Source organism: Rhinoderma darwinii, assembly GCF_050947455.1.
Source record: "Rhinoderma darwinii isolate aRhiDar2 chromosome 4 unlocalized genomic scaffold, aRhiDar2.hap1 SUPER_4_unloc_10, whole genome shotgun sequence".
NCBI lineage: Eukaryota > Metazoa > Chordata > Amphibia > Anura > Rhinodermatidae > Rhinoderma > Rhinoderma darwinii.
This window is the reverse complement of record NW_027461754.1, coordinates 321,594-333,812: the sequence shown is the minus strand read 5'-3', so window position 1 is coordinate 333,812 and position 12,219 is coordinate 321,594. Positions and strand designations below refer to the sequence as shown.

At 45.6% G+C, this 12,219-nt stretch overlaps 13 non-coding genes across 13 annotated transcripts; 6 read left to right on the top strand and 7 right to left on the bottom strand.

Moving 5' to 3' along the window:
• Window positions 1-717: 717 nt before the first annotated feature.
• Window positions 718-791, bottom strand: TRNAN-GUU (transfer RNA asparagine (anticodon GUU)). Its single transcript has one exon. It is a non-coding gene; the product is annotated as a tRNA-Asn (tRNA).
• A 1,026-nt stretch (window positions 792-1,817) lies between these two features.
• TRNAY-GUA (transfer RNA tyrosine (anticodon GUA)) lies at window positions 1,818-1,903 on the top strand. Its single transcript is given in 2 exon segments — window positions 1,818-1,854; window positions 1,868-1,903. It is a non-coding gene; the product is annotated as a tRNA-Tyr (tRNA).
• Window positions 1,904-2,470: 567 nt separating this feature from the next.
• TRNAN-GUU (transfer RNA asparagine (anticodon GUU)) lies at window positions 2,471-2,544 on the bottom strand. Its single transcript has one exon. It is a non-coding gene; the product is annotated as a tRNA-Asn (tRNA).
• A 1,032-nt stretch (window positions 2,545-3,576) lies between these two features.
• On the top strand, window positions 3,577-3,662 carry TRNAY-GUA (transfer RNA tyrosine (anticodon GUA)). Its single transcript is given in 2 exon segments — window positions 3,577-3,613; window positions 3,627-3,662. It is a non-coding gene; the product is annotated as a tRNA-Tyr (tRNA).
• Window positions 3,663-4,229: 567 nt separating this feature from the next.
• On the bottom strand, window positions 4,230-4,303 carry TRNAN-GUU (transfer RNA asparagine (anticodon GUU)). Its single transcript has one exon. It is a non-coding gene; the product is annotated as a tRNA-Asn (tRNA).
• Window positions 4,304-4,626: 323 nt separating this feature from the next.
• Window positions 4,627-4,712, top strand: TRNAY-GUA (transfer RNA tyrosine (anticodon GUA)). The gene is given in 2 exon segments: window positions 4,627-4,663; window positions 4,677-4,712. It is a non-coding gene; the product is annotated as a tRNA-Tyr (tRNA).
• A 567-nt stretch (window positions 4,713-5,279) lies between these two features.
• Window positions 5,280-5,353, bottom strand: TRNAN-GUU (transfer RNA asparagine (anticodon GUU)). Its single transcript has one exon. It is a non-coding gene; the product is annotated as a tRNA-Asn (tRNA).
• A 1,036-nt stretch (window positions 5,354-6,389) lies between these two features.
• On the top strand, window positions 6,390-6,475 carry TRNAY-GUA (transfer RNA tyrosine (anticodon GUA)). The gene is given in 2 exon segments: window positions 6,390-6,426; window positions 6,440-6,475. It is a non-coding gene; the product is annotated as a tRNA-Tyr (tRNA).
• Window positions 6,476-7,042: 567 nt separating this feature from the next.
• On the bottom strand, window positions 7,043-7,116 carry TRNAN-GUU (transfer RNA asparagine (anticodon GUU)). Its single transcript has one exon. It is a non-coding gene; the product is annotated as a tRNA-Asn (tRNA).
• A 1,688-nt stretch (window positions 7,117-8,804) lies between these two features.
• On the bottom strand, window positions 8,805-8,878 carry TRNAN-GUU (transfer RNA asparagine (anticodon GUU)). The gene has a single exon. It is a non-coding gene; the product is annotated as a tRNA-Asn (tRNA).
• A 1,036-nt stretch (window positions 8,879-9,914) lies between these two features.
• TRNAY-GUA (transfer RNA tyrosine (anticodon GUA)) lies at window positions 9,915-10,000 on the top strand. Its single transcript is given in 2 exon segments — window positions 9,915-9,951; window positions 9,965-10,000. It is a non-coding gene; the product is annotated as a tRNA-Tyr (tRNA).
• Window positions 10,001-10,567: 567 nt separating this feature from the next.
• Window positions 10,568-10,641, bottom strand: TRNAN-GUU (transfer RNA asparagine (anticodon GUU)). The gene has a single exon. It is a non-coding gene; the product is annotated as a tRNA-Asn (tRNA).
• A 1,032-nt stretch (window positions 10,642-11,673) lies between these two features.
• TRNAY-GUA (transfer RNA tyrosine (anticodon GUA)) lies at window positions 11,674-11,759 on the top strand. The gene is given in 2 exon segments: window positions 11,674-11,710; window positions 11,724-11,759. It is a non-coding gene; the product is annotated as a tRNA-Tyr (tRNA).
• Window positions 11,760-12,219: the final 460 nt, after the last annotated feature.

The window sequence follows — 12,219 nt, the reverse complement described above, 5'->3', positions numbered from 1 at the left end:
CTGTTTCCCTACTCATGTAACTCATTTGCAAGCTTAGGAAGCACCCGACAACCAGCTCGGCAAGCCTTCGATAGCTCAGCTGGTAGAGCGGAGGACTGTAGTAGAAAATCAGCAATCCTTAGGTCGCTGGTTCAATTCCGGCTCGAAGGCACTTTTGTTAGTCTCATAGATGATGTTTCAACCTGTCGACAAATGCTCTCCCGGTGCCCTCGTCTTCTATCTATTTTCAGAGGGGTCTCTTGTTTGTGTTGGGTATTTGAAATGGGCATCCGACCGAAACTCTCAGTTGAGAGCCACAGTAGGACTTTCTGTAACTCTGACATGCAACTGAAACAAAAAGAGGGTACAATCATCCCTGGGTGGGCTTGAACCACCAACCTTTTGGTTATCAGACAAAAAAAAGTTTTCACAACCTTCAAGCTTTGCTTGAACCTCCCAGTTTCTCATGTCATGTGTCATCTTCTTTGAAACAGAGTGGCACATGGAAAGACATTTAGGCCCACAACCAAAGAGGGCCAAAGGCTCTGGACCATTCTTTCTACATTGCAACTATGTCATCCAAATCACTGGGATTTTTTTCTCTTCTCAAAATTTTTCACACTGTACATGTTGAAATGGTCTTACAACCGGTGCCCTCCTCTTCTGGCCGAAACTTTAAGTTGAGAGGCACCATAGGATTTTCTGTAACATGCAACTGAGACAAAAAGAGGACACTGCCGTCCCTGGGTGGGCTTGAACCACCAACCTTCCGGTTAACAGCCGAACGCGCTAACCAATTGCGCCACAGAGACAACCACGCTCCCCCACTTTGATTAAAGTCGTAAAAAAGCCACAACATGGTAAATGGAGTATGTTTCTTAGAGGACCTTCTGATCAACACAATAAAAAGAAGAGAATGATAAAACATAACAACTGCGTGGAACTACAGCCGCCAACAAATGGACAATTGCAACACAGAGATGGCCTCCACATTAGCGTCTTAACAACAGTCAGCGGGTAATAGGCTACCCCTCTCTTTTGGAGGTATGGCAGCAGAGTGGCGCAGCGGAAGCGTGCTGGGCCCATAACCCAGAGGTCGATGGATCGAAACCATCCTCTGCTAAGTGCTCTCTTTTACTCACGCCCCCTGTTACAATTTGGCCATTATCCCCGGTCGGAATCACATGTTTTTCTCGTAAAAATAGAATAGAGACCCCCGATCCCTGACCATCTCATTTTCACGACCTTCAGACTATGCTTTTTATACACGCAACCTCCCAGTTTCTCATGCCACATGTTTTCGCCTTTGCAACAAAGTGGCACAGGCAAAGGCTTTTGGGCCCACAACCAAATGGGCCATTGGATCTAGACCATCTTTTCTACGTTGCGACTTTCTTATTTAAATCATTCTGATTTCTTTTCTCTTCCCACAATTCTTCACTCTGTACACTAACGACTCACCTATACTTTTACACCACCCGGCACCCTGTAAGCTCCACGCTCCTTCTGCTTTTACGGGAGAAAGACATCCACACTTAAAAAAAAAAAAAAAAAAGCTTAAAGCTACAGGTTGAAAAGTATGTGATGATCACAATTGTGGTGAATCAGGCACCCCAACATGGAAACCAGCATGGACCCCAACATGGACTGCCAGAAGGGGGATTAGCTCAAATGGTAGAGCGCTCGCTTAGCATGCGAGAGGTAACGGGATCGACGCCCGTATTCTCCAAAGTTTTGGTTTGCCGAGTTTTTCAAAGAGCGGGACAATTCTCCTCTGTTTCCCTACTCATGTAACTCATTTGCAAGCTTAGGAAGCACCCGACAACCAGCTCGGCAAGCCTTCGATAGCTCAGCTGGTAGAGCGGAGGACTGTAGTAGAAAATCAGCAATCCTTAGGTCGCTGGTTCAATTCCGGCTCGAAGGAACTTTTGTTAGTCTCATAGATGATGTTTCAACCTGTCGACAAATGCTCTCCCGGTGCCCTCGTCTTCTATCTATTTTCAGAGGGGTCTCTTGTTTGTGTTGGGTATTTGAAATGGGCATCCGACCGAAACTCTCAGTTGAGAGCCACAGTAGGACTTTCTGTAACTCTGACATGCAACTGAAACAAAAAGAGGGTACAATCATCCCTGGGTGGGCTTGAACCACCAACCTTTTGGTTATCAGACAAAAAAAAGTTTTCACAACCTTCAAGCTTTGCTTGAACCTCCCAGTTTCTCATGTCATGTGTCATCTTCTTTGAAACAGAGTGGCGCATGGAAAGACATTTAGGCCCACAACCAAAGAGGGCCAAAGGCTCTGGACCATTCTTTCTACATTGCAACTATGTCATCCAAATCACTGGGATTTTTTTCTCTTCTCAAAATTTTTCACACTGTACATGTTGAAATGGTCTTACAACCGGTGCCCTCCTCTTCTGGCCGAAACTTTAAGTTGAGAGGCACCATAGGATTTTCTGTAACATGCAACTGAGACAAAAAGAGGACATTGCCGTCCCTGGGTGGGCTTGAACCACCAACCTTCCGGTTAACAGCCGAACGCGCTAACCAATTGCGCCACAGAGACAACCACGCTCCCCCACTTTGATTAAAGTCGTAAAAAAGCCACAACATGGTAAATGGAGTATGTTTCTTAGAGGACCTTCTGATCAACACAATAAAAAGAAGAGAATGATAAAACATAACAACTGCGTGGAACTACAGCCGCCAACAAATGGACAATTGCAACACAGAGATGGCCTCCACATTAGCGTCTTAACAACAGTCAGCGGGTAATAGGCTACCCCTCTCTTTTGGAGGTATGGCAGCAGAGTGGCGCAGCGGAAGCGTGCTGGGCCCATAACCCAGAGGTCGATGGATCTAAACCATCCTCTGCTAAGTGCTCTCTTTTACTCACGCCCCCTGTTACAATTTGGCCATTATCCCCGGTCGGAATCACATGTTTTTCTCGTAAAAATAGAATAGAGACCCCCGATCCCTGACCATCTCAATTTCACGACCTTCAGACTATGCTTTTTATACACGCAACCTCCCAGTTTCTCATGCCACATGTTTTCGCCTTTGCAACAAAGTGGCACAGGCAAAGGCTTTTGGGCCCACAACCAAATGGGCCATTGGATCTAGACCATCTTTTCTACGTTGCGACTTTCTTATTTAAATCATTCTGATTTCTTTTCTCTTCCCACAATTCTTCACTCTGTACACTAACGACTCACCTATACTTTTACACCACCCGGCACCCTGTAAGCTCCACGCTCCTTCTGCTTTTACGGGAGAAAGACATCCACACTTAAAAAAAAAAAAAAAAAAAAAAAAGCTTAAAGCTACAGGTTGAAAAGTATGTGATGATCACAATTGTGGTGAATCAGGCACCCCAACATGGAAACCAGCATGGACCCCAACATGGACTGCCAGAAGGGGGATTAGCTCAAATGGTAGAGCGCTCGCTTAGCATGCGAGAGGTAACGGGATCGACGCCCGTATTCTCCAAAGTTTTGGTTTGCCGAGTTTTTCAAAGAGCGGGACAATTCTCCTCTGTTTCCCTACTCATGTAACTCATTTGCAAGCTTAGGAAGCACCCGACAACCAGCTCGGCAAGCCTTCGATAGCTCAGCTGGTAGAGCGGAGGACTGTAGTAGAAAATCAGCAATCCTTAGGTCGCTGGTTCAATTCCGGCTCGAAGGAACTTTTGTTAGTCTCATAGATGATGTTTCAACCTGTCGACAAATGCTCTCCCGGTGCCCTCGTCTTCTATCTATTTTCAGAGGGGTCTCTTGTTTGTGTTGGGTATTTGAAATGGGCATCCGACCGAAACTCTCAGTTGAGAGCCACAGTAGGACTTTCTGTAACTCTGACATGCAACTGAAACAAAAAGAGGGTACAATCATCCCTGGGTGGGATTGAACCACCAACCTTTTGGTTATCAGACAAAAAAAAGTTTTCACAACCTTCAAGCTTTGCTTGAACCTCCCAGTTTCTCATGTCATGTGTCATCTTCTTTGAAACAGAGTGGCGCATGGAAAGACATTTAGGCCCACAACCAAAGAGGGCCAAAGGCTCTGGACCATTCTTTCTACATTGCAACTATGTCATCCAAATCACTGGGATTTTTTTCTCTTCTCAAAATTTTTCACACTGTACATGTTGAAATGGTCTTACAACCGGTGCCCTCCTCTTCTGGCCGAAACTTTAAGTTGAGAGGCACCATAGGATTTTCTGTAACATGCAACTGAGACAAAAAGAGGACACTGCCGTCCCTGGGTGGGCTTGAACCACCAACCTTCCGGTTAACAGCCGAACGCGCTAACCAATTGCGCCACAGAGACAACCACACTTAAAAAAAAAAAAAAAAAAAAAAAAAAAAAAGCTTAAAGCTACAGGTTGAAAAGTATGTGATGATCACAATTGTGGTGAATCAGGCACCCCAACATGGAAACCAGCATGGACCCCAACATGGACTGCCAGAAGGGGGATTAGCTCAAATGGTAGAGCGCTCGCTTAGCATGCGAGAGGTAACGGGATCGACGCCCGTATTCTCCAAAGTTTTGGTTTGCCGAGTTTTTCAAAGAGCGGGACAATTCTCCTCTGTTTCCCTACTCATGTAACTCATTTGCAAGCTTAGGAAGCACCCGACAACCAGCTCGGCAAGCCTTCGATAGCTCAGCTGGTAGAGCGGAGGACTGTAGTAGAAAATCAGCAATCCTTAGGTCGCTGGTTCAATTCCGGCTCGAAGGAACTTTTGTTAGTCTCATAGATGATGTTTCAACCTGTCGACAAATGCTCTCCCGGTGCCCTCGTCTTCTATCTATTTTCAGAGGGGTCTCTTGTTTGTGTTGGGTATTTGAAATGGGCATCCGACCGAAACTCTCAGTTGAGAGCCACAGTAGGACTTTCTGTAACTCTGACATGCAACTGAAACAAAAAGAGGGTACAATCATCCCTGGGTGGGCTTGAACCACCAACCTTTTGGTTATCAGACAAAAAAAAGTTTTCACAACCTTCAAGCTTTGCTTGAACCTCCCAGTTTCTCATGTCATGTGTCATCTTCTTTGAAACAGAGTGGCGCATGGAAAGACATTTAGGCCCACAACCAAAGAGGGCCAAAGGCTCTGGACCATTCTTTCTACATTGCAACTATGTCATCCAAATCACTGGGATTTTTTTCTCTTCTCAAAATTTTTCACACTGTACATGTTGAAATGGTCTTACAACCGGTGCCCTCCTCTTCTGGCCGAAACTTTAAGTTGAGAGGCACCATAGGATTTTCTGTAACATGCAACTGAGACAAAAAGAGGACACTGCCGTCCCTGGGTGGGCTTGAACCACCAACCTTCCGGTTAACAGCCGAACGCGCTAACCAATTGCGCCACAGAGACAACCACGCTCCCCCACTTTGATTAAAGTTGTAAAAAAGCCACAACATGGTAAATGGAGTATGTTTCTTAGAGGACCTTCTGATCAACACAATAAAAAGAAGAGAATGATAAAACATAACAACTGCGTGGAACTACAGCCGCCAACAAATGGACAATTGCAACACAGAGATGGCCTCCACATTAGCGTCTTAACAACAGTCAGCGGGTAATAGGCTACCCCTCTCTTTTGGAGGTATGGCAGCAGAGTGGCGCAGCGGAAGCGTGCTGGGCCCATAACCCAGAGGTCGATGGATCGAAACCATCCTCTGCTAAGTGCTCTCTTTTACTCACGCCCCCTGTTACAATTTGGCCATTATCCCCGGTCGGAATCACATGTTTTTCTCGTAAAAATAGAATAGAGACCCCCGATCCCTGACCATCTCATTTTCACGACCTTCAGACTATGCTTTTTATACACGCAACCTCCCAGTTTCTCATGCCACATGTTTTCGCCTTTGCAACAAAGTGGCACAGGCAAAGGCTTTTGGGCCCACAACCAAATGGGCCATTGGATCTAGACCATCTTTTCTACGTTGCGACTTTCTTATTTAAATCATTCTGATTTCTTTTCTCTTCCCACAATTCTTCACTCTGTACACTAACGACTCACCTATACTTTTACACCACCCGGCACCCTGTAAGCTCCACGCTCCTTCTGCTTTTACGGGAGAAAGACATCCACACTTAAAAAAAAAAAAAAAAAAAAAAAAAAAAGCTTAAAGCTACAGGTTGAAAAGTATGTGATGATCACAATTGTGGTGAATCAGGCACCCCAACATGGAAACCAGCATGGACCCCAACATGGACTGCCAGAAGGGGGATTAGCTCAAATGGTAGAGCGCTCGCTTAGCATGCGAGAGGTAACGGGATCGACGCCCGTATTCTCCAAAGTTTTGGTTTGCCGAGTTTTTCAAAGAGCGGGACAATTCTCCTCTGTTTCCCTACTCATGTAACTCATTTGCAAGCTTAGGAAGCACCCGACAACCAGCTCGGCAAGCCTTCGATAGCTCAGCTGGTAGAGCGGAGGACTGTAGTAGAAAATCAGCAATCCTTAGGTCGCTGGTTCAATTCCGGCTCGAAGGAACTTTTGTTAGTCTCATAGATGATGTTTCAACCTGTCGACAAATGCTCTCCCGGTGCCCTCGTCTTCTATCTATTTTCAGAGGGGTCTCTTGTTTGTGTTGGGTATTTGAAATGGGCATCCGACCGAAACTCTCAGTTGAGAGCCACAGTAGGACTTTCTGTAACTCTGACATGCAACTGAAACAAAAAGAGGGTACAATCATCCCTGGGTGGGCTTGAACCACCAACCTTTTGGTTATCAGACAAAAAAAAGTTTTCACAACCTTCAAGCTTTGCTTGAACCTCCCAGTTTCTCATGTCATGTGTCATCTTCTTTGAAACAGAGTGGCGCATGGAAAGACATTTAGGCCCACAACCAAAGAGGGCCAAAGGCTCTGGACCATTCTTTCTACATTGCAACTATGTCATCCAAATCACTGGGATTTTTTTCTCTTCTCAAAATTTTTCACACTGTACATGTTGAAATGGTCTTACAACCGGTGCCCTCCTCTTCTGGCCGAAACTTTAAGTTGAGAGGCACCATAGGATTTTCTGTAACATGCAACTGAGACAAAAAGAGGACACTGCCGTCCCTGGGTGGGCTTGAACCACCAACCTTCCGGTTAACAGCCGAACGCGCTAACCAATTGCGCCACAGAGACAACCACGCTCCCCCACTTTGATTAAAGTCGTAAAAAAGCCACAACATGGTAAATGGAGTATGTTTCTTAGAGGACCTTCTGATCAACACAATAAAAAGAAGAGAATGATAAAACATAACAACTGCGTGGAACTACAGCCACCAACAAATGGACAATTGCAACACAGAGATGGCCTCCACATTAGCGTCTTAACAACAGTCAGCGGGTAATAGGCTACCCCTCTCTTTTGGAGGTATGGCAGCAGAGTGGCGCAGCGGAAGCGTGCTGGGCCCATAACCCAGAGGTCGATGGATCGAAACCATCCTCTGCTAAGTGCTCTCTTTTACTCACGCCCCCTGTTACAATTTGGCCATTATCCCCGGTCGGAATCACATGTTTTTCTCGTAAAAATAGAATAGAGACCCCCGATCCCTGACCATCTCATTTTCACGACCTTCAGACTATGCTTTTTATACACGCAACCTCCCAGTTTCTCATGCCACATGTTTTCGCCTTTGCAACAAAGTGGCACAGGCAAAGGCTTTTGGGCCCACAACCAAATGGGCCATTGGATCTAGACCATCTTTTCTACGTTGCGACTTTCTTATTTAAATCATTCTGATTTCTTTTCTCTTCCCACAATTCTTCACTCTGTACACTAACGACTCACCTATACTTTTACACCACCCGGCACCCTGTAAGCTCCACGCTCCTTCTGCTTTTACGGGAGAAAGACATCCACACTTAAAAAAAAAAAAAAAAAAAAAAAAAAAGCTTAAAGCTACAGGTTGAAAAGTATGTGATGATCACAATTGTGGTGAATCAGGCACCCCAACATGGAAACCAGCATGGACCCCAACATGGACTGCCAGAAGGGGGATTAGCTCAAATGGTAGAGCGCTCGCTTAGCATGCGAGAGGTAACGGGATCGACGCCCGTATTCTCCAAAGTTTTGGTTTGCCGAGTTTTTCAAAGAGCGGGACAATTCTCCTCTGTTTCCCTACTCATGTAACTCATTTGCAAGCTTAGGAAGCACCCGACAACCAGCTCGGCAAGCCTTCGATAGCTAAGCTGGTAGAGCGGAGGACTGTAGTAGAAAATCAGCAATCCTTAGGTCGCTGGTTCAATTCCGGCTCGAAGGAACTTTTGTTAGTCTCATAGATGATGTTTCAACCTGTCGACAAATGCTCTCCCGGTGCCCTCGTCTTCTATCTATTTTCAGAGGGGTCTCTTGTTTGTGTTGGGTATTTGAAATGGGCATCCGACCGAAACTCTCAGTTGAGAGCCACAGTAGGACTTTCTGTAACTCTGACATGCAACTGAAACAAAAAGAGGGTACAATCATCCCTGGGTGGGCTTGAACCACCAACCTTTTGGTTATCAGACAAAAAAAAGTTTTCACAACCTTCAAGCTTTGCTTGAACCTCCCAGTTTCTCATGTCATGTGTCATCTTCTTTGAAACAGAGTGGCGCATGGAAAGACATTTAGGCCCACAACCAAAGAGGGCCAAAGGCTCTGGACCATTCTTTCTACATTGCAACTATGTCATCCAAATCACTGGGATTTTTTTCTCTTCTCAAAATTTTTCACACTGTACATGTTGAAATGGTCTTACAACCGGTGCCCTCCTCTTCTGGCCGAAACTTTAAGTTGAGAGGCACCATAGGATTTTCTGTAACATGCAACTGAGACAAAAAGAGGACACTGCCGTCCCTGGGTGGGCTTGAACCACCAACCTTCCGGTTAACAGCCGAACGCGCTAACCAATTGCGCCACAGAGACAACCACGCTCCCCCACTTTGATTAAAGTCGTAAAAAAGCCACAACATGGTAAATGGAGTATGTTTCTTAGAGGACCTTCTGATCAACACAATAAAAAGAAGAGAATGATAAAACATAACAACTGCGTGGAACTACAGCCGCCAACAAATGGACAATTGCAACACAGAGATGGCCTCCACATTAGCGTCTTAACAACAGTCAGCGGGTAATAGGCTACCCCTCTCTTTTGGAGGTATGGCAGCAGAGTGGCGCAGCGGAAGCGTGCTGGGCCCATAACCCAGAGGTCGATGGATCGAAACCATCCTCTGCTAAGTGCTCTCTTTTACTCACGCCCCCTGTTACAATTTGGCCATTATCCCCGGTCGGAATCACATGTTTTTCTCGTAAAAATAGAATAGAGACCCCCGATCCCTGACCATCTCATTTTCACGACCTTCAGACTATGCTTTTTATACACGCAACCTCCCAGTTTCTCATGCCACATGTTTTCGCCTTTGCAACAAAGTGGCACAGGCAAAGGCTTTTGGGCCCACAACCAAATGGGCCATTGGATCTAGACCATCTTTTCTACGTTGCGACTTTCTTATTTAAATCATTCTGATTTCTTTTCTCTTCCCACAATTCTTCACTCTGTACACTAACGACTCACCTATACTTTTACACCACCCGGCACCCTGTAAGCTCCACGCTCCTTCTGCTTTTACGGGAGAAAGACATCCACACTTAAAAAAAAAAAAAAAAAAAAAAAAAAAAGCTTAAAGCTACAGGTTGAAAAGTATGTGATGATCACAATTGTGGTGAATCAGGCACCCCAACATGGAAACCAGCATGGACCCCAACATGGACTGCCAGAAGGGGGATTAGCTCAAATGGTAGAGCGCTCGCTTAGCATGCGAGAGGTAACGGGATCGACGCCCGTATTCTCCAAAGTTTTGGTTTGCCGAGTTTTTCAAAGAGCGGGACAATTCTCCTCTGTTTCCCTACTCATGTAACTCATTTGCAAGCTTAGGAAGCACCCGACAACCAGCTCGGCAAGCCTTCGATAGCTCAGCTGGTAGAGCGGAGGACTGTAGTAGAAAATCAGCAATCCTTAGGTCGCTGGTTCAATTCCGGCTCGAAGGAACTTTTGTTAGTCTCATAGATGATGTTTCAACCTGTCGACAAATGCTCTCCCGGTGCCCTCGTCTTCTATCTATTTTCAGAGGGGTCTCTTGTTTGTGTTGGGTATTTGAAATGGGCATCCGACCGAAACTCTCAGTTGAGAGCCACAGTAGGACTTTCTGTAACTCTGACATGCAACTGAAACAAAAAGAGGGTACAATCATCCCTGGGTGGGCTTGAACCACCAACCTTTTGGTTATCAGACAAAAAAAAGTTTTCACAACCTTCAAGCTTTGCTTGAACCTCCCAGTTTCTCATGTCATGTGTCATCTTCTTTGAAACAGAGTGGCGCATGGAAAGACATTTAGGCCCACAACCAAAGAGGGCCAAAGGCTCTGGACCATTCTTTCTACATTGCAACTATGTCATCCAAATCACTGGGATTTTTTTCTCTTCTCAAAATTTTTCACACTGTACATGTTGAAATGGTCTTACAACCGGTGCCCTCCTCTTCTGGCCGAAACTTTAAGTTGAGAGGCACCATAGGATTTTCTGTAACATGCAACTGAGACAAAAAGAGGACACTGCCGTCCCTGGGTGGGCTTGAACCACCAACCTTCCGGTTAACAGCCGAACGCGCTAACCAATTGCGCCACAGAGACAACCACGCTCCCCCACTTTGATTAAAGTCGTAAAAAAGCCACAACATGGTAAATGGAGTATGTTTCTTAGAGGACCTTCTGATCAACACAATAAAAAGAAGAGAATGATAAAACATAACAACTGCGTGGAACTACAGCCGCCAACAAATGGACAATTGCAACACAGAGATGGCCTCCACATTAGCGTCTTAACAACAGTCAGCGGGTAATAGGCTACCCCTCTCTTTTGGAGGTATGGCAGCAGAGTGGCGCAGCGGAAGCGTGCTGGGCCCATAACCCAGAGGTCGATGGATCGAAACCATCCTCTGCTAAGTGCTCTCTTTTACTCACGCCCCCTGTTACAATTTGGCCATTATCCCCGGTCGGAATCACATGTTTTTCTCGTAAAAATAGAATAGAGACCCCCGATCCCTGACCATCTCATTTTCACGACCTTCAGACTATGCTTTTTATACACGCAACCTCCCAGTTTCTCATGCCACATGTTTTCGCCTTTGCAACAAAGTGGCACAGGCAAAGGCTTTTGGGCCCACAACCAAATGGGCCATTGGATCTAGACCATCTTTTCTACGTTGCGACTTTCTTATTTAAATCATTCTGATTTCTTTTCTCTTCCCACAATTCTTCACTCTGTACACTAACGACTCACCTATACTTTTACACCACCCGGCACCCTGTAAGCTCCACGCTCCTTCTGCTTTTACGGGAGAAAGACATCCACACTTAAAAAAAAAAAAAAAAAAAAAAAAGCTTAAAGCTACAGGTTGAAAAGTATGTGATGATCACAATTGTGGTGAATCAGGCACCCCAACATGGAAACCAGCATGGACCCCAACATGGACTGCCAGAAGGGGGATTAGCTCAAATGGTAGAGCGCTCGCTTAGCATGCGAGAGGTAACGGGATCGACGCCCGTATTCTCCAAAGTTTTGGTTTGCCGAGTTTTTCAAAGAGCGGGACAATTCTCCTCTGTTTCCCTACTCATGTAACTCATTTGCAAGCTTAGGAAGCACCCGACAACCAGCTCGGCAAGCCTTCGATAGCTCAGCTGGTAGAGCGGAGGACTGTAGTAGAAAATCAGCAATCCTTAGGTCGCTGGTTCAATTCCGGCTCGAAGGAACTTTTGTTAGTCTCATAGATGATGTTTCAACCTGTCGACAAATGCTCTCCCGGTGCCCTCGTCTTCTATCTATTTTCAGAGGGGTCTCTTGTTTGTGTTGGGTATTTGAAATGGGCATCCGACCGAAACTCTCAGTTGAGAGCCACAGTAGGACTTTCTGTAACTCTGACATGCAACTGAAACAAAAAGAGGGTACAATCATCCCTGGGTGGGCTTGAACCACCAACCTTTTGGTTATCAGACAAAAAAAAGTTTTCACAACCTTCAAGCTTTGCTTGAACCTCCCAGTTTCTCATGTCATGTGTCATCTTCTTTGAAACAGAGTGGCGCATGGAAAGACATTTAGGCCCACAACCAAAGAGGGCCAAAGGCTCTGGACCATTCTTTCTACATTGCAACTATGTCATCCAAATCACTGGGATTTTTTTCTCTTCTCAAAATTTTTCACACTGTACATGT